Consider the following 21,660-nt stretch of genomic DNA (forward strand, 5'->3'; position numbering starts at 1 on the left):
AAAAATATTAAAATTCATATCTATATAAAAAACAAATATGTACTAAAATTCCATTCTGAGAGGTTTAATCAAGTTCTCTCCTTTAACTTGAATATTATACTGTTTTGTTTCTTTTCTATAGAAATAAAAAGGCCTATTAAAAAAAAACACAAAGGAGGCTCTGAGGTGGAGACTGGAGGAAGGCAGTCTAGTGCGGTAGTTAGCACACTGCTCCTGGAGCTAGATGGCCTGGGCATGCATGCACGCACCACCTCAGGCGCGTCGCTGAACTTCCCTGGGTCACAGTACCCTTATGTGAAAAATGGAGACTGTGATCTCCATTATCGTTCTATGTGGTGATAATTATTATTATATTATATGCGTTACATGTTACTATTATTATTACTATTATTGAGTATTACTGTAGCTTACCTCATAGGGTTGTGATGAGGATTAAATGAGTTAACACATGTAAAATCTTTGGAACACATAAATGCTATATGGATATCTGTCATTATCATCATCATTATCCCCATCTCTACTCTGGTTCTACTGCTCAAATCTTCCCAAGATGTTACAGATGATGTCACCTAAGGAAAAGAAAGTCTTTTGTCGAACCTTCCCCCCCATCAATTCTTTATCATTTTTCCTAGTGAAAAGAGTGCAGGTGATCTTTGTGCTGAGAATTCATGTATGCGGGAGAAAATCAAACCCCTCACAGCTGAGTTTGGGGCTGAGACGGGGGTAATAAGGAGGAGGCGGAATCCTTTCTTCCCCCTTTCTCTAGACCTCTGTAATTCTGAGTGTGTTACTTATGAGAACGGTTGACCCCTGCCCCCTTGGTTCTGAAGCGTTTGCTGCCTCGTGACAGACAGCCGCTGGCCAGCTTTTGTTTCGGTGAGGCCAGGCTGGACCAGGTGGTGTTTGCCGGGGAGGGGAACTTCCAGATTAGTCCAGGCAGAATTGCTAAGTGAGGGGGCCCCTGAAGTGCAGCAAAGGGTGGATAGACAGTCAAGAGCCCCCTCATTTGTTTGACACACTAAGCACTGCCATGTGTCTGCAGGCTCGAGGCTGGATCACCCCGGTGGGCAGCCAGGAAGCCAGACAGCTGGTCAGTCCCCGTTACAGGGATTGAAATGGATGTGCCTTTTCCCTTGATCAAAGACACTGCAATAACTTCACAAAATGAGTCTGCCTCTTTGAGTGTGCTTCAGTTGTACTGACAGGCTGCCAAAAGGCTAGGAGAAAAAAAATGCTTTTCTCCCTCCTCCAGCCTCCACTGGCTCTTAGCTGGACTTCTTTGTTTTTGTTTCTTTTTTAAGACCAAAACCCAGAGAGCAGATACATTGTTTTAATATTGTTTAGAATATTGACATGCATGCATCCTGGTGTTAATAACATATTTTAGTCCTGTGAATTATTACTCAGTAACCTGCTCTTGAAGTTTACGGAGGGAGTGAGAGGACCCTAATGGGACTGGGTTTGTCTGGCATGGGACACAGCTTGGGACCACATGACTGGGTTGCCTTTAATGGGGTTCATGTGGGATGCAATGGTCTCTGTTCTCTAATTTGTTTCCCCTTGACCTCTTCCCTCGATACCCCCCAGCCCAACTCACACAGCAGAGTGGTAAACATTACAACATTAGGTTTTTAAAAACCTTGATATCTAGTCCACATCTCAGACCATTAAATCAAATTCTGGGAGAGGCACCCAGACATGGTTATTATTTCAAGCTCCCAGGTGGTGCCAGGGTTCGGTCCAAGTTGGGAATGACCTGCTGTTGTAAGGGCTTCATCATCCTGTTCTTGGTTGTGTCACTGGAATGTGGAGTTAAGGCTTTTTGCTGACCTGTTGAGTAAGGTTGGAAGCTACTGGTTTTGTCCTTTGATGTGGTCCTGTCTGTTTTCCCCCCTGGGTATCAGGAATGTAACTCCTGACATCTGGTCTACCGAGTCCTCTGCCAAGCTGTTTTCTGCTGCCCAATATGCTGAACTGAAGTCAGAGCCGTAGTAGCGATTTCAGCAGTGAGGGGTATGGGATCACCACCACCAGGATGTTGGCTAGAGCTTGTCAAGCTTATGCAGCACTGAATAATAATGATGGCAACTCTTTATTGAGTGCTATTTGGTACCAGGCACTGAGTTTTACACCCATTAATCTTTACTAGGACCTTTTGAGGTAGTCATTGATACCCTTATTTATACTGGAAAACTGAGCTTCAGAGGGGTTGAATAACATGTTCAAGGTCACTAAGGATTTGTGCCTAATTTCAAGGCCTGTGCTCTTGACTTTTTTATGCTACAGAAGTGTCCTTGATGCATATGTAATTCATTTTCATTACCATTGTTATTCCAGAAGTCCCCTCTCTGATGCTGTTGACCAATCAATCAAGCAGACATAAAAAAAAAACTCCTTTTGCTTATGGAAATTTTCAAACATACAAAAAAGTAGAAATAATAGTATAATGAACTCCATGTACCTACCTGTCACCCAGATTCAACAATGATTAACATGTGGCTGATTCTGTTTCATCTTTACCCTATTTTCATCTCCCACCCCACACTGGATTGCTTCAAAGCAGGTCCCAGACACAATATTTTTTCATCTCAGACATTTTGGAGCTCTGCTACGTTCTGGGTTGTGAGCTGGTTGGCTATGGTGGAGTCAAGAAATGTCACGGTCTGTGCCTTCAAGGAGCTTACATGCAGGAAAGATATGAGAACATATATTGAAGTAGCTAGTTAGTATACAAGACCCTATATGTACAACGGGGTGTATTTCAAATGCCCACTTACAGTTCAGTAATTTGGAATTCTGAGTGATTTTATTGTTGAGAAAATATATACAAATTTAAAATTTCTGAACATAAAAAATGCCTTAAACAAAGCAAAAAGGCAAGTGACGTATATTAGCCTTAATGACAAAAGGCTAATATTAGACAAAAAACTCTTACAAACCAGGAAGAAAAAGATCCTAGTAGAAAAGTGGGCAAGAGATATCAATAAGCAGGTCACACAATAATAACAAATAGACAATAAGTGACTATGAATGATATTTTCCTTAGTAATTAAAGAAATACAAATAAAAATAACGATGTGTCATTTTGCTTACCAAATTGTTCACACTTGGAAAAGAGATAGTAATATTCAGGCCTGGGTGAAGGGAAAAGTCTACCTCCATGCTGTACTTGAAAAGGTAAATTGGCACTGACATCTTATGAGATAATTTTGCAATATGGGTCAAAAGTCCTTAATTGGGCCCACATCTTGAGCCTGAAATTTCACTTCTAGGAATATATTCTAAAGAAATAATTAAAGATACGTGCAAATATTTAGCCACAAGGATTTCCATCTAAGTTCTGCTTATAGTTGCAAAAATTTGGAAGCAATCTAAGTATCCACAGTAGAGAAGCGCTTAAACAAATTACGGCATAGCCATACTTTGCAGCTAGTAGAGTGACGTGTTGTAGATGCTTATTTTACATAGTGTGTGTATATATGTATATTAGAGACTTAATCAAATAATCAAAAGAGAAATATTTTCATTTTTTTCTAAATAGAAAAGCTATATACACTTTGTAAAAAAAATTCCGACAATACAGATGTACGTAGGTAGAAAGGTAAAGTCAGTGATTTCATCTCTTTGAAGTAGTAACCATTAAGTCTATAACCCACTAGTTTTTTTTTTCTTTGTGTACTTATCATTATTTAGGACAAAAATGAGAAAATGTCATATATCGTTTTCTAATGCTTTCTTATACTAATTATATTGTGGACTTATTTCCAGGTTAATTACACATAACTCTACCTCATTTTTTTAAATGGCTGCATTATATTCCATTGTATGAATGTACCATGAATTCTGGAAATTTGGGGATTAAATTTATGGAAGTTGAATAGGGGGTCAAAAGGACATGCACTTTTTAAGGCATTTGATACATACTCCCAAATTGCCTTCTAGTGTTGAGCAATAATGTGGTCGATTAGCGGTTGTTACCAAATACATTCCCAATCCATTTTAATTTTTTTGTGTAGATGGATTGTAGTTCTAATAATACTGTACAATATAAAACACCATTCGTAATGTTACTGCTACATAAAAAAATGTACTATGTTTCCCACTTTGAGCCCCATGTTCCAGGAACAGCCTTTCTTGATATAGCTCTGTTTGGCACCCACGCTTTCCCCATTTTTCCTCAGTCTTTTTTTTTTTTTAAAAAACATCTTTATTGGAGTGTAATTGCTTTACAGTGGTGTGTTAGTTTCTGCTTTATAACAAAGTGAATCATTTATACATATGTTTCCATATCTCTTCCCTCTTGCGTCTCCCTCCCTCCCACCCTCCCTATCCCACCCCTCCAGGCGGTCACAAAGCACAGAGCTGATCTCCCTGTGCTATGCAGCTGCTTCCCACTAGCTATCTACCTTACGTTTGGTAGTGTATATATGTCCATGCCTCTCTCTCGCTTTGTCACAGCTTACCCTTCCTTCTCCCCATATCCTCAAGTCCATTCTCTAGTAGGTCTGTGTCTTTTTTCCTGTCTTACCCCTAGGTTCTTCATGACATTTTTTTTTCTTTCCATATATGTGTGTTAACGTACGGTATTTGTCTTTCTCTCTCTGACTTACTTCACTCTGTATGACAGACTCTAGGTCTATCCACCTCATTACAAATAACTCAATTTCGTTTCTTTTTATGGCTGAGTAATATTCCATTATATATATGTGCCACATCTTCTTTATCCATTCATCCGATGATGGACACTTAGGTTGTTTCCATCTCCGGGCTATTGTAAATAGAGCTGCAATGAACATTTTGGTACATGACTCTTTTTGAATTATGGTTTTCTCAGGGTATATGCCCAGTAGTAGGATTGCTGGGTCATATGGTAGTTCTATTTTTAGTATTTTAAGGAACCTCCATACTGTTCTCCTTTGTGGCTGTACCAATTCACATTCCCACCAGCAGTGCAAGAGTGTTCCCTTTTCTCCACACCCTCTCCAGCATTTATTGTTTCTAGATTTTTTTGACGATGGCCATTCTGACTGGTGTGAGATGATATCTCACTGTAGGTTTGATTTGCATTTCTCTAATGATTAATGATGTTGAGCATTCTTTCATGTGTTTGTTGGCAGTCTGTATATCTTCTTTGGAGAAATGTCTATTTAGGTCTTCTGCCCATTTTTGGATTGGGTTGTTTGTTTTTTTGATATTGAGCTGCATGAGCTGCTTATAAATTTTGGAGATTAATCCTTTGTCAGTTGCTTCATTTGCAAATATTTTCTCCCATGCTGAGGGTTGTCTTTTGGTCTTGTTTATGGTTTCCTTTGCTGTGCAAAAGCTTTTAAGTGTCATTAGGTCCCATTTGTTTATTTTTGTTTTTATTTCCATTTCTCTACAAGGTGGGTCAAAAAGGATCTTGCTGTGATTTATGTCATAGAGTGTTCTGCCTATGTTTTCCTCTAAGAGTTTGATAGTTTCTGGCCTTACATTTAGGTCATTAATCCATTTTGAGCTTATTTTTGTGTATGGTGTTAGGGAGTGATCTAATCTCATACTTTTACATGTAACTGTCCAGTGTTCCCAGCACCACTTATTGAAGAGGCTGTCCTTTCTCTACTGTACATTCCTGCCTCCTTTATCAAAGATAAGGTGACCATATGTGTGTGGGTTTAGCTCTGGGCTTTCTATCCTGTTCCATTGATCTATATTTCTGTTTTTGTGCCAGTACCATACTGTCTTGATTACTGTAGCTTTGTAGTATAGTCTAAAGTCAGGGAGCATGATTCCTCCAGCTCCGTTTTTCATTCTCAAGATTGCTTTGGCTATTCGGGGTCTGATCATCTCAATAGATGCAGAGAAAGCTTTCGACAAAATTCAACACCCATTTATGATAAAAACCCTGCAGAAAGTAGGCATAGAGGGAACTTTCCTCAACATAATAAAGGCCATATATGACAGACCCACAGCCAACATCATTCTCAATGGTGAAAAACTGAAACCATTTCCACTAAGATCAGGAACAAGACAAGGTTGCCCACTCTCACCAATCTTATTCAACATAGTTTTGGAATTTTAGCCACAGCAATCAGAGAAGAAAAGGAAATAAAAGGAATCCAAATCGGAAAAGAAGAAGTAAAGCTGTCACTGTTTGCAGATGACATGATACTATACATAGAGAATCCTAAAGATGCTACTAGAAAACTACTAGAGCTAATCAATGAATTTGGTAAAGTAGCAGGATACAAAATTAATGCACAGAAATCTCTGGCATTTCTATACACTAATGATGAAAAATCTGAAAGTGAAATCAAGAAAACACTCCCATTTACCATTGTAACAGAAAGAATAAAATATCTAGGAATAAACCTACCTAAGGAGACAAAAGACCTGTATGCAGAAAATTATAAGACACTGATGAAAGAAATTAAAGATGATACAAATAGATGGAGAGATATGCCATGTTCTTGGGTTGGAAGAATGAACATTGTGAAAATGACTATACTACCCAAAGCAATCTACAGATTCAATGCAATCCCTGTCAAACTACCACTGGCATTTTTCACAGAACTAGAACAAAAAATTTCACAATTTGTATGGAAACACAGTTTTCCTCATTCTAATCACTCTTCCCCACACCAACACACATGTATATACGCTTTTTCATTTCCCGAGGTCTTTTTTTTTTTGCCATAGGGATCTGGGGAGCTGTATTTTCTTCTTGATGTTGCTTTGTTCAGAAGTTGGAAGTGCAAAGAGAAAGTTCTGTGGTTTTTTGGCAAAGACAGTGGGTCCCCCTCGTCAGCATTTTTATAGCTCTTACCGTTGCATTTTCTAAAACCTGGGGAACTGCAGCTTGTTTCCTAAGTACTGGTGCCTGAGCTGTGAAGCAGGTCTTGAGGTTCCTTTTTAGCACCTCCTCTCCCCACCCCCATAGTACAGAATTGCACGTCCTGAAATCACCCCCGCGGGCTGAGTTGTGTGACTAGCTTGCCTTGGAAACACCTGGGTTTACCATCTGGGTCTCCCTCTTCCAGGTTCTCAGCAAGTACTGAAGGTAGGGATGTTTTTCATCAATAGTGAACCTTTGCTGACCTCAGCTGATGAAACGTTGGTAGGCTGGAGCGCGCTGAGCATCGTCTTAGGGGAAAGGATTTGTCCCATCTTTGTTGAGTCTAAGGGCTACGTCTTTTTGTCATGTGGAACTATCTTACCTAGAGCAATAGTGTGGATGTCTCTTCAGACAGTGCAGAGGGCTCTCTAGGTAAAGTACTAAGAGCCTGGCTGCATCCGTAGCTGGAATGTTCTGAGCTTCTCCAGTCATAACCAGTTCCTTTGGATGTCTCCAAACACAGCCAGTTCTGTATGTCTTAGTGGACTGTGCCAACTTTTTTTTTTCTTTTTTTCAAAGGAGTCACACTGTTAAATATGTAAGTCCATCCTTTATGTACAGATGGCATAATGCCCAAGAGACCCACTGTTGGGTCAGCTGTTGCTTTTCTTTGTCCTTTTCCGTTAAAGGACAATTTGAACATCTGCTGTGCCCAGGGCATCTTACGACTTGTTTTACATGTGTTTTTCATTGAATTGCTTTTGTTCCAAACAACCAGATGTTGCGTATGATAATTTACATGAAAATGCCCATAACACAGCACATACTTGCTGTTCAGCAAGTGTTAGTTTTCTTCCTCTTTGGTCTCATTTTGCTCAACCGTAAAATGGGAGAGCTAGTTGGGCTCTTCCAGAGGTCGGCAAACGGGGGCCTGTGGGCTGGCCACCTGATTTTGTTATTTAAAATAGCAACTCTATTAAGATAGAATTCACGTGCCATAAAATGTATTCCTTTAAATGTATGATTCAGTGGTTTTTAGTGTATTTACAGAGTTGTGTAACCATCACCACTGTCTAATGACAGAATATTTTCATCACCCAAGAACAAATCCTTGTACCCACTGGGGGTCATATGAAAGTAAATGTTTAATTTTGTAAGTGAGGGCAGGGACAGGGCCTGATGCCTCCACGTGCAGGGAGGACCTGTCTCTAAGTGACTCATCTGATCTCTCACACATGGTGAGAGCCACCACTGTCAACTTTTCAGTGAGAGAACTGGCACCCCCTGGGTCACCCACAGGTGCAGAGGAGGGCAAGATGAGGGTGGATGGAGCTCCAACACTGTATCCATTGTGTTCTGTGGTGACTTGCCTACCCCAACCACTGCTCCAATGGCCTATGGCCACTGAGCATCTTCTCTCAGATTGGCTGGCATCATTTGCTTTGGAGCAAGTTGCAGGGTCTGGGTGCTCCCAGCTGAGCATCGGACCTCTGCATAGCCTCTGGTGAGTCTGTCCCTACAGTCTATTGTGGAAATGAAAGGAGCAAGCTCTGGGTGGTATCTGCAGCTGCTCTTCTGCAGAGGGTTGTACTTGGGAGGGAGGGAGGGAAGGATGGAGGCCTGCTTCTCTGGCCTTCCTGCTGCTTATGGAAAAGGGGAGACTCAGTGAAGGATGTTTCAATCACCCTCTCTGCTGTTCTTTTCTTTTTCAGATAATAACACCACCACCTGTATAGCACTTACTATGTGCAAAGGTGTTTCATAAGTGGCTGACACACATTAACTTATTCAATCCTCACTATGACCTATGAGTAGACACTATTATATTCTTATTTTATAGCTAAGGAATCTGAGCCACAGAGAAGTTGAGTAGCTTGCCCGGGGTCATGCAGCTTGCAAGTGGCAGAGTCAGGATTCAAACCCAAGCAGCCTGGCACCAGGGTTCTTGGTCCTAACCACTACTCTGTACTGCCTCTTAAAGGAGATTGCCATAAAGGAGATTGCCAACTTTCATAATGATATTGCCAAACTGGAGCATATCCAGGAGGATAACTAAGGTGAGAAGGTTAGGAAATTATGTCACATGAGGAATATTCAACGGAGACAGAGGTTGGTTTCAAGATAAGAAGAACCAAAGGGTGAATGGGAAAGAGGTGACCACAGGGCTGCATGAGAGTTGTTTCAAACTTTGTGTGTGGATGACAATAGCTTTTTCTTGAACAGTCCCACAGAGCCAACCCAGGATCACTGAGTAAAATATTTGATGACTCAGATTCTGACTCAAACTACGAAACTATTTTCAAGAGGAGGAAACCATAGATGGACTATTTTACTCAAACAGAACTTAACTTTCCATCCCAGGAAGAGGGCAGGCAGGACTGAATGGGCATCCAGCAGGGCTGCTGTGGGGCAAGGGGGTTAAACTGATGACCTCTGGGAATAACCTCCACACTTTTTAGAGTTTATGTTATGAGACTAATGTTCAATCCGGTGGTTAGGCACATAGTAGGCCCACAGCAAACACTTATTCGGGAACCTTTTCAGGCAGAGCCATGAACACACACACATTCAGGGCTATTGCCACTCCGCTATGGATGCATATGACACGCTAGGAGGTGACCCTGCAGGTCAGTCAACTAAACTCTTCTCAAAAATGAACAGGATCAGAATTTTTTTTTTCCCTGTCAAAGTAGGGAAAAGTAAAAGGAACATGGAAGGGAGGTATGAAGGCAGAAAATTTTAACTAAAAGTGAAGTCAGATATGGGAAACAAGAAAGAGCCCCACTCCGGTAGGCCACTTTTGTCCCACCGCTGGCCAGATTGTCACAGTTCTGATGTGAACAAAGCTCCTACACAAGAGGAACTTTTTAATTGGATATAATTTTAAACATCTTTATTGGAGTATAATTGCTTTACAATGGCGTGTTAGTTTCTGCTGTATAACAAAGTGAATCAGCTATACATATACACGTATCCCCATGTCTCCTCCCTCTTGCGTCTCCCTCCCACCCTCCCTATCCCACCCCTCCAGGTGGTCATAAAGCACCGAGCTGATCTCCCTGTGCTATGCGGCTGCTTCCCACTAGCTATCTATTTTACGTTTGGTAGTGTATATATGTCCATGCCACTCTCTCACTTTGTCACAGCTTACCCTTCCCCCTCCCTGTATCCTCAAGTCCATTGTCTAGTAGGTCTGTGTCTTTATTCCTGTCTTACCCCTAGGTTCTTCATGACATTTTTTTCCTTAGATTCCATATATATGTATTAGCATATGGTATTTGTTTTTCTCCTTCTGACTTACTTCACTCTGTATGACAGACTCTAGGTCTATCCACCTCACTACAAATAACTCAATTTCATTTCTTTTTATGGCCGAGTAACATTCCATTGTATATATGTGCCACATGTTCTTTATCCATTCATCTGTTGATGGACACTTAGGTTGCTTCCATGTCCTGGCTATTGTAAATAGAGCTGCAATGAACATTTTGGTACATGACTCTTTTTGAATTATGGTTTTCTCAGTGTATATGCCCAGTAGTGGGAATGATGGGTCGTATGGTAGTTCTATTTGTAGTTTTCTAAGGAAGCTCCATACTGTTCTCCATAGTGGCTGTATCAATTTACATTCCCACCAGCAGTGCAAGAGTGTTCCGTTTTCTCCACACCCTCTCCAGCATTTATTGTTTGTAGATTTTTTTGATGATGGCCATTCTGACTGGTGTGAAATGATATCTCATTGTAGGTTTGTTTGCATTTCTCTAATGATTAATGATGTTGAGCATTCTTTCATGTGTTTGTTGGCGATCTGTATATCTTCTTTGGAGAAATGTCTATTTAGGTCTTCTGCCCATTTTTGGATTGGGTTGTTTGTTTTTCTGATATTGAGCTGCATGAGCTGCTTATAAATTTTGGAGATTTATCCTTTGTCAGTTGCTTCGTTTGCAAGTATTTTCTCCCATTCTGAGGGTTGTCCTTTCGTCTTGTTTATGGTTTCCTTTGCTGTGCAAAAGCTTTTAAGTTTCATTAGGTCCCATTTGTTTATTTTTATTTCCATTTCTCTACGAGGTTGGTCAAAAAGGATCTTGCTGTGATTTATGTCATAGAGTGTTCTGCCTATGTTTTCCTCTAAGAGTTTGATAGTTTCTGGCCTTACATTTAGGTCTTTAATCCATTTTGAGTTTATTTTTGTGTATGGTGTTAGGGAGTGTTCTAATTTCATTCTTTTACATGTAGCTGTCCAACTTTCCCAGCACCACTTATTGAAGAGGCTGTCTTTTCTCCATTGTATATTCTTGCCCCCTTTATCAAAGGTAAGGTGACCATATGTGCGTGGGTTTATATCTGGGCTTTCTATCCTCTTCCATTTATATATATTTCTGTTTTTGTGCCAGTACCATACTGTCTAGATTCCTGTAGCTTTGTAATATAATCTGAAGTCAGGGAGCATGATTCCTCCAGCTCCATTTTTCTTTCTCAAGATTGCTTTGGCTATTCGGGGTCTTTTGTGTTTCCATACAAATTGTGAAATTTTTTGTTCCAGTTCTGTGAAAAATGCCATTGGTAGTTTGATAGGGATTGCATTGAATCTGTAGTTTGCTTTGGGTAGTATAGTCGTTTTCACAATGTTCATTCTTTCAGCCCAAGAGCATGGTATATCTCTCCATCTGTTTGTATCATCTTTAATTTCTTTCATCAGTGTCTTATAATTTTCTGCATACAGGTCTTTTGTCTCCTTAGGTAGGTTTATTCCTAGGTATTTTATTCTTTTTGTTGCAGTGGTAAATGGGAGTGTTTCCTTAATTCCACTTTCATATTTTTTATCATTAGTGTATAGGAATGCAAGAGATTTCTGTGCGTTAATTTTGTATCCTGCTACTACTTTACCAAATTCATTCATTAGCTCTAGTAGTTTTCTGGTGGCATCTTTAGGATTCTTTATGTATAGTATCATGTCATCTGCAAACAGTGACAGTTTACCTCTTCTTCTGGTTTGGATTCATTTGATTTCTTTTTCATCTGTAATTACTGTGGCTAAAACTTCCAAAACTGTGTTGAATAATAGTGGTGAGAGTGGGCAACCTTGTCTTGTTCCTGATCTTAGTGGAAATGGTTTCAGTTTTTCACCATTGAGAATGATGTTGGCTGTGGGTTTGTCATATATGGCCTTTATTATGTTGAAGTAAGTTCCCTTTATGCCCACTTCTGGAGGGATTTTATCATAAATGGGTGTTGAATTTTGTCAAAAACATTTTCTGCATCTATTGAGATGATCATATGGTTTTTATCGTTCAATTTGTTAATATGGTGTATCACACTGATTGATTTGCATATATTGCAGAATCCCTGCATTCCTGGGATAAACCCCACTTGATCATGGTGTATGATCCTTTTAATGTGCTGTTGGATTCTGTTTGCTAGTATTTTCTTGAGGATTTTGCATTGATGTTCATCAGGGATAATGGCCTGTAGTTCTCTTTTTTTCTGACATCTTTGTCTGCTTTTGGTATCAGGGTGATGATGGCCTCATAGAATGAATTTGGGAGTGTTAACCCCTCTGGTATATTTTGGAAGAGTTTGACAAGGATAGGTGTTAGCTCTTCTCTAAATGTTTGATAGAAGTCGCTTGTGAAGCCAGCTGATCCTGGACTTTTGTTTTTTGGAAGATTTTTAATCATAGTTTCAATTTCAGTGCTTGTGATTGGTCTGTTTATATTTTCTATTTCTTCCTGGTTCAGTCTCAGAAGGTTGTGCTTTTTTAAGAATTTGTCCATCTCCTCCAGGTTGTCCATTTTATTGGCATATAGTTGCTTATAGTATAATCTCTTATGATCCTTTGTATTTCTGCAGTGTCAGTTGTTACTTCTCCTTTTTCATTTCTAATTCTATTGATTTGAGTCTTCTCCCTTTTTTTCTTGATGAGTCTGGCTAATGGTCTATCAATTTTGTTTATCTTCTCAAAGAACCAACTTTTAGTTTTATTGATCTTTGCTATCATTTCCTGCATTTCTTTTCCATTTATTTCTGTTTTTTTTTTTTTTTTTTTGTGGTACGCGGGCCTCTCACTGCCATGGCCCCTCCCATTGTCGAGCACAGGCTCCGGACGGGCAGGCTCAGCAGCCATGGCCCACTGGCCCAGCCGCTCCGTGGTACGTGGAATCCCCCCGGACCGGGGCACGACCCCACTTCCCCCACATCGGCAGGCGGACTCTCAACCACTGTGCCACCAGGGAAGCCCTCCATTTATTTCTGATCTGATCTTTATGGTTTCTTTCCTTCTGCTACCTTTGGGGGTTTTTTGTTCTTCTTTCTCTAATTGCTTTAGGTGTAAGGTTAGATTGTTTATTTGAGATGTTTCTTGTTTCATAAGGAAGGATTGTATTGCTATAAACTTACCTCATAGAACTACTTGTGTTGCATCCCATAGGTTTTGGGTCATCGTCTTTTCATTGTCATTTGTTTCTAGGTATTTTTTGATTTCCTCTTTGATTTCTTCAGTGATCTCTTGGTTATTTAGTAATGTATTATTTAGCCTCCACGTGTTTGTATTTTTTACAGTTTTATTCCTGTAATTGATATCTAGTCTCATAGCGTTGTAGTCGGAAAAGATACTTGATACGATTTCAATTTTCTTAAATTTATCAAGGCTTGATTTGTGACCCAGGATATGGTATATCCTGAAGAATGTTCCATGAGCACTTAAAAAGAAAGTGTATCCTGTTGTTTTTGGATGGAAAGTCCTATAAATATCAATTAAGTCCATCTTGTTCAATGTATCACCTAAAACTTGTGTTTCCTTATTTATTTTCATTTTGGAGGAAATGCCCATTGGTGAAAGTGAGGTGTTAAAGTCCCCTACTATGATTGTATTACTGTCGATTTCCCCTTTTATGGCTGTTAGCATTTGCCTTATGTATTGCAGTCCTCCTTTGTTGGGGGCATAATTATTTACAATTGTTATATCTTCTTGGATTGATCCCTTGATAATTATGTAGTGTCCTTCTCTGTCTCTTGTAATAGTCTTTGTTTTAAAGTCTATTTTGTCTGATATGAGAATTGCTACACCAGCATTATTTTGATTTCCATTTGCATGGAATATCTTTTTCCATCCCCTCACTTTCAGTCTGTATGTGTCCCTAGGTCTGAAGTGGATCTCTTGTAGAGAGCATATATATGGGCCTTGTTTTTGTATCCCTTCAGCCAGTCTATGTCTTTTGGCTGGAGCATTTAATCCATTTACATTTAAGGTAGTTATTGATATGTATGTTCCCATTAATACTTTCTTTTCTTTTCCTTTTTTTTTTTTGGCGGTACGCAGGCCTCTCACTGCTGTGGCCTCTCCCGTTGCAGAGCACAGGCTCCTGATGCGCAGGCTCAGTGGCCATGGCTCACAGGCCTAGCTGCTCAGCGGCATGTGGGATCTTCCTGGTCCGGGGCACGAACCTGTGTCCCCTGCATCGGTAGGCGGACTCTCAACCACTGTGCCACCAGGGAAGCCCTCTTTTTTTTTTTTAACATCTTTATTGGAGTATAATTGCTTTATAATGGTGTGTTAGTTTCTGCTTTATAACAAAGTGAATCAGTTTTACATATACATGTATCCCCATATCTCTTCCCTCTTGCATCTCCCTCACTCCAATCCTACCCATCCCACACCTCTAGGTGGTCACAAAGCACAGAGCTGATCTCCTTGTGCTATGCGGTTGCTTCCCACTAGCTATTTTATATTTGGTAGTGTATATATATCTATGCCGCTCTCTGACTTTTTCCCACCTTACTCTTCCCATTCCCCGCGTCCTCAAGTCCACTCTCTAGTAGCTCTGTGTCATTATTCCCATCTTGCACCTAGGTTCTTCATGACTTTTTTTTTTTTTTTAAGATTCCATATATACGTGTTAGCGTATGGTATTTGTTTTTCTCTTTCTGACTTACTTCACTCTGTATGACAGACTCTAGATCCTTCCACCTCACTACAAATAACTCTATTTTGTTTCTTTTTATGGCTGGGTAATATTCCATTGTATATATGTGCCGCATATTCTTTATCCATTCATCTGTCGATGGACACTTAGGTTGCTTCCATATCCTGGGTATTGTAAATAGAGCTGCAATGAGCATTGTGGTACATGACTCTTTTTGAATTATGGTTTTCTCAGGGTGTATGCCCAGTAGTGGGATTCCTGTGTCATATGGTAGTTCTATTTGTAGTTGTTTAAGGAAGCTCCATACTGTTCTCCATAGTGGCTGTATCAATTTACAATCCCACCAACAGTGGAAGAGGGTTCCCTTTTCTCCACACCCTCTCCAGCATTTATTATTTGTAGATTTTTTGATGTTGACCATTCTGACTTGTGAGAAATGATATCTCACTGTAGGTTTGTTTGCGTTTCTCTAATGATTAATGATGTTGAGCATTCTTTCATGTGTTTGTTGGCGATCTGTATATCTTCTTTGGAGAAATGTCTATTTAGGTCTTCTGCCCATTTTTGGATTGGGTTGTTTGTTTTTTTGATATTGAGCTGCATGAGCTGCTTATAAATTTTGGAGATTTATCCGTTGTCGGTTGCTTCATTTGCAGATATTTTCTCCCATTCTGAAGGCTGTCTTTTCGTCTTGTTTATGGTTTCCTTTGCTGTGCAAAAGCTTTTAAGTTTCATTAGGTCCCATTTGTTTATTTTTGTTTTTATTTCCATTTCTCTACAAGGTTGGTCAAAAAGGATCTTGCTGTGATTTATATCATAGAGTGTTCTGCCTATGTTTTCCTCTAAGAGTTTTATGGTGTCTGGCCTTACATTTAGGTCTTTAATCCATTTTGAGTTTATTTCTGTGTATGGTGTTAGGGAGTGTTCTAATTTCATTCTTTTACATGTAGCTGTCCAACTTTCCCAGCACCACTTATTGAAGAGGCTGTCTTTTCTCCATTGTATATTCTTGCCTCCTTTATCAAAGATAAGGTGACTATATGTGTGTGGGTTTATATCTGGGCTTTCTGTCCTCTTCCATTGATATATATTTCTGTTTTTGTGCCAAGTACCATACTGTCTTGATTACTTTAGCTTTGTAGTATAATCTGAAGTCAGGGAGCATGATTCCTCTAGCTCCGTTTTTCTTTCTCAGTATTGCTTTGGCTATTTGGGGTCTTTTGTGTTTCCATACAAACTGTGAAATTTTTTATTCTAGTTCTGTGAAATATGCCATTGGTAGTTTGATAGGGATTGCATTGAATCTGTAGATTGCTTTGGGTAGTATATTCATTTTCACAATGTTCATTCTTTCAGTCCAAGAACATGGTATCTCTCTCCATCTATTTGTATCATCTTTAATTTCTTTCATCAGTGTCTTATAATTTTCTGCATACAGGTCTTTTGTCTTCTTAGGTAGGTTTATTCCTAGGTATTTTATTCTTTTTGTTGCAGTGGTAAATGGGAGTGTTTCCTTAATTTCACTTTCAGATTTTTCATAATTAGTGTATAGGAATGCAAGAAATTTCTGTGCATTAATTTTGTATCCTGCTACTTTACCAAATTCATTCATTATCTGTAGTAGTTTGGTAACATCTTTAGGATTCTCTGTGTATAGTATCATGTCATCTGCAAACAGTGACAGCTTTACTTTTTCTTTTCTGATTTGGATTCATTTTATTTCTTTTTCTTCTCTTATTGCTGTGGCTAAAACCTCCAACACTATGTTGAATAATAGTAGTGAGAGTGGGCAGCCTTGTCTTGTTCCTGATCTTAGTGGAAATGGTTTCAGTTTTTCAGCATTGAGTATGATGTTGGCTGTGGGTTTGTCCTATATGGCCTTTATTATGTTGAGGTAAGTTCCCTCTATGCCTACTTTCTGGAAGGTTTTTATCATAAATGGGTGTTGAATTTTGTTGAAAGCTTTCTCTGCATCTATTGAGATGATCATATGGTTTTTATCCTTCAATTTGTTAATATGGTGTATCACATTGATTGATTTGCATATATTGCAGAATTCCTGCATTCCTGGGATAAACCCCACTTGATCATGGTGTATGATCCTTTTAATGTGCTGTTGGATTCTGTTTGCTAGTATTTTCTTGAGGATTTTTGCGTCTATGTTCATCAGTGATATTGGCCTGTAGTTTTCTTTCTTTGTGACATCTTTGTCTGGTTTTGCATCAGGGTGATGGTGGCCTCATAGAATGAGTTTGGGGGTGTTCCTCCCTCTGCTCTATTTTGGAAGAGTTTGAGAAGGATACGTGTTAGCTCTTCTCTAGATGTTTGATAGAATTCACCTGTGAAGCCATCTGGTCCTGGACTTTTGTTTATTGGAGGATTTTTAATCACAGTTTCAATTTCAGTGCTTGTGATTGGTGTGTTCATATTTTCTATTTCTTCCTGGTTCAATCTTGGAAGGTTGTGCATTTCTAAGGATTTGTCCATTCCCTCCCGGTTGTCCATTTTATTCGCATATTGTTGCTTGTAGTAATCTCTCATGATCCTTTGTATTTCTGCAGTGTCAGTTGTTACTTCTCCTTTTTCATTTCTAATTCTATTGATTTGAGTCTTCTCCCTTTTTCTCTTGATGAGTCTGGCTAATGGTTTATCAATTTTTTGTATCTTTTCAAAGAACCAGCTTTTAGTTTTAGTGATCTTTGCTATCGTTTCCTTCACTTGTTTTTCATTTATTTCTGATCTGATCTTTATGATTTCTTTCCTTCTGCTAACTTTGGGGTTTCTTTGTTCTTCTTTCTCTAATTGCTTTAGGTGTAAGGGTAGTTTGTTTGTTTGAGATGTTTTTTGTTTCTTAAGGTATGATTGTATTGCTATAAACTTCCCTCTTAGAACTGCTCTTTTTGCATCCCATAAGTTTTGGATCATCGTGTTTTCATTGTCATTTGTTTCTAGGTATTTTTTGATTTCCTCTTTGATTTCTTCAGTGATCTCTTGGTTATTTAGTAGTGTATTGTTTAGTCTCCATGTGTTTGTATTTTTTTACAGATTTTTTTCCTGTAATTGATATCTAGTCTCATAGCAATATCCAGTCTCATAGCATTGTGGTCAGAAAAGATACTTGATACGATTTCAATTTTCTTAAATTTACCAAGGCTTGATTTGTGACCCAGGATATGATCTATCCTGGAGAATGTTCCATGAATGAGCACTTGAGAATGTTCCTGGAGAATGTTCCAAGAATGAGCACTTGAGAAGAAAGTGTATTCTGTTGTTTTTGGATGGAATGTCCTATAAACATCAATTAAGTCTATCTTGTTTAATGTATCATTTAAAGCTTGTGTTTCCTTATTTATTTTCATTTTGGATGATCTGTCCATTGGTGAAAGTGGGGTGTTAAAGTCCCCTACTATGATTGTGTTACTGTCGATTTCCCCTTTTATGGCTATTAGTGTTTGCCTTATATATTGAGGTGCTCCTATGTTGGGTGCATTAATATTTACAATTGTTATATCTTCTTCTTGGATTGATCCCTTGATCATTATGTAGTGTTCTTCTTTATCTCTTGTAATAGTCTTTGTTTTAAAGTCTATTTTGTCTGATACAAGAATGGCTACTCCAGCATTATTTTGATTTCCATTTGCATGGAATATCTTTTTCCATCCCCTCACTTTCAGTTTGTATGTGTCCTGAGGTGTGAGGTGGGTCTCTTGTAGACAGCATACATACGGATGTTGTTTTTGTATCCATTCAGCCAGTCTATGTCTTTTGGTTGGAGCATTTAATCCACTTACATTCAAGGTAGTTATCGATATGTATGTTCCTATTACCATTTTGCTAATTGTTTTGGGATTGTTATTGTAGGTCTTTTCCTTCTCCTGTGTTTCCTGCCTAGAGAAGTTCCTTTAGCATTTGTTGTAAAGCTGATGTGGTGGTGCTGAATTTTCTTAGCTTTCACTTGTCTGTAAAGGTTTTAATTTCTCTGTCGAATCTGAATGAGGTTCTTACTGGGTAGTGTAATCTTGGTTGTAGGTTTTTCCCTTTCATCACTTTAAATATGTCCTGCCACTGCCTTTTGGCTTGTAGAGTTTCTGCTGAAAGATCAGCTGTTAACCTTATGGGGATTCCCTTGTGTGTTATTTGTTGTTTTTCCCTTGCTGCTTGTAATATGTTTTCTTTGTATTTAATTTTTGATAGTTTGATTAATATGTGTCTTGGGTGTTTCTCCTTGGATTTATCCTGTATGGGACTCTCTGCGCTTCCTAGACTTGATTGACCATTTCCTTTCCCATATTAGGGAAGTTTTCAACTATAGTCTCTTCAAATATTTTCTCAGTCCCTTTCTCTTTCTCTTCTTCTTCTGGTACCCCTATAATTCAAATGTTGGTGTGTTTAATGCTGTCCTAGAGGTCTCTGAGACTGTCCTCAATTCTTTTCATTCTTTTTTATTGTTGTTTTTTGCCATTTAATATAATGTGTTTTATTTAATATAATGTGTTTTATTTATTTTATTTTATAATAAAAAGTTTGGTTTTTATTTTTAAACCACCATAAGCAAAGTTAAAAGACAAACTGGGAAAAACAATTTACATCTCGTATTATGAACAGAAAACTAACATCCACCAAATGTAACAATTAGCTCCTAGAAACTGCTAAAATTATCAAGAAGCCAGTAGGAAAATGAATTGCCACAGAGTTCCTGGCCCTTCAACAAATTAAAATACTCACTCTTGGAAAGATAATGGCAGGTTTTATAAACCTGAATGGTCTCTTGAAAGATTTCCCTTGAAAATCTAGGTCCGATCCTTTTTACTTTCTGGCTTGAAACCTGCCAAGTGCTGCCCATCTACTCAGGTGTGTGTGTGTGTGTGTGTTTTATTGATGAGTTATCATTCTGTCCTGACCTGTTAGCTGTGTATGGTTTTTTCCTCCATCAAAATCACTTGTAAGGATATAGTGAAACTGAAGCACCTACCTCTTGTCCTTCCCTGCCACTAGCTGTGCAATATTTCATCCTTTAATGAAAAACCGCAGCTGATTTATGCATCAGGTTGTTACAGTTGTTCAGTGATATGAACTAACCTAACAGGTTTGTGCCTGCCTGACATGAATACGTCCTGAGACAACACAACTCTAGAAGTGGTTTCATAGTAGTGACTTTCAACATTACTCACTTTGCCTCTTCAAACTTCCCCACCTAACAAAGTTGGAAACATGCAGACCAGAGAAGTATTAAGGAGGGAGGAACAGCTGGGGTGGGGGGCAATCTGTGAAGGAAGAAGGCCTGAGATAATGCAGCCACATCAAAGAACAGCTGTGCTCACTGCCTTGCTTCTGTCGTGGCAGGTCAGGGAGCCCCGGGCTCCACTGCTTGAGTTTCTCCTGCAGCCCCTGGAGCTGGCTTCGACCCCAGTCGATGCGGATCTGAAGGCTGGCCATGTCTGCAGCCAGCTGCAGACCCTCCCAGAAGCTGGCTTGAGCTTGCTGTAGACTGTGAGGAGCCAGGATTCTAAACCAGTTCAGAGGGTCCTGGGGAGCTGGGGAGCAGTCTGGCTCTGGGGTCCTCGTGAGGCCCTTGCGCCTGTGCAGAACTGCCTTGTGGGGTCCCACGTCCTCTGGAGTCTGGGTGCCGGCTCTCACATTCAGAACCTCTGGAGTCCGTCCTGGGCCTCGCTGGTGCAGACGTGGACCTGGGGCTCCATGTGGGAGGCATACTGCAGAGGCCCTACCGACTTGGCACCCATGGTGCAGTGAGCTTTGGAGAGTGAGAGCCAGCCCTCCACCCAGGCATTCAGCGCTGCCCGCTTTGCCTCCAGTTCCTCCAGGTCCCTGAGCAGCTGCAGGAGAAGCGAGTCCAGCTCGGCTCGCAGATACCGCGCCACCATGGGCTCTGCACACATTCCTCTTTTCATTCTTTTTTCTTTATTCTGCTCTGTGGTAGTTATTTCCACTATTTTATCTTCCAGGTCACTTATCTGTTCTTCTGCCTCAGTTATTCTTCTATTAATTCCTTCTAGAGAATTTTTAATTTCATTTATTGTGTTGTTCATCATTTTTTGTTTCCTCTTTAGTTCTTCTAGGTCCTTATTAAACGTTTCTTGTTTTTTCTCCATTCTATTTCCAAGATTTTGGATCATCTTGACTATCATTACTCTGAATTCTTTTTCAGGTAGACTGCCTATTTCCCCCTCATTTGTTTGGTCTGATGGGTTTTACCTTGCTCCTTCATCTGCTGTGTGTTTCTGTCTTTGTATTTTGCTTAACTTACTGTGTTTGGGGTCTCCTTTTCACAGGCTGCAGGTTCGTAGTTCCCGTTGTTTTTGGTGTCTGCCCCCAGTGGGTGAAGTTGGTTCAGTGGATCATGTAGGCTTCCTGGTGGAGGGGACTGCTGCCTGTGTTCTGGTGGATGAGGCTGGATTTTGTCTCTCTGGTGGGCAGGACCGAGTCCAGTGGTGTGTTTTGGGGTGTCTGTGAACTTACTATGATTTTAGGCAGCCTCTCTGCTAATGCATGGGGGTTGTGTTCCTGTCTTGCTAGTTGTTTGGCATAGGGTGTCCAGCACTATAGCCTGCTGGTTGTTGAGTCAAGCTGGGTGCTGGTGTTGAGATGGAGATCTCTGGGAAAGCTTTTGCCATTTGATATTACATGGAGCTGGGAGGTCTCTGGTGGACCAATGTCCTGATCTCGGCTCTCCCACCTCAGAGGCTCAGGCCTGACACCCAGCCGGAGCACCAAGGCTCTGTCAGCCACACGGCTCAGAAGAAAAGGGAGAAAAAGAAAAAGAAAAAATAAATACATAAATAAAATAAAGTTATTAAAATAAAAAAATTATTATTAAAAATTAAAAAGTAATACAAAAAAAAAGAAAAAAGAAAGAAGAAAACAATTAAACCAAAAAACCAATCCACCAATAATAACAAGCGCTAA

At 39.7% G+C, this 21,660-nt stretch overlaps 1 protein-coding gene and 1 pseudogene across 4 annotated transcripts in view; one reads left to right on the plus strand and one right to left on the minus strand.

Moving 5' to 3' along the window:
• SMOC1 (SPARC related modular calcium binding 1) overlaps nt 1-21,660 on the plus strand; it is a 156,634-nt gene that overhangs the window by 69,730 nt on the left and 65,244 nt on the right. The window lies entirely within an intron of this gene.
• On the minus strand, nt 19,919-20,618 carry LOC113622922 (coiled-coil domain-containing protein 115 pseudogene; annotated as a pseudogene).

The sequence above is a fragment of the Aethalodelphis obliquidens genome, unplaced genomic scaffold (assembly GCF_003676395.1).
Source record: "Aethalodelphis obliquidens isolate GAN/ISIS:26980383/991018 unplaced genomic scaffold, ASM367639v1 scaffold10, whole genome shotgun sequence".
NCBI classification, from domain to species: Eukaryota; Metazoa; Chordata; class Mammalia; order Artiodactyla; family Delphinidae; genus Aethalodelphis; species Aethalodelphis obliquidens.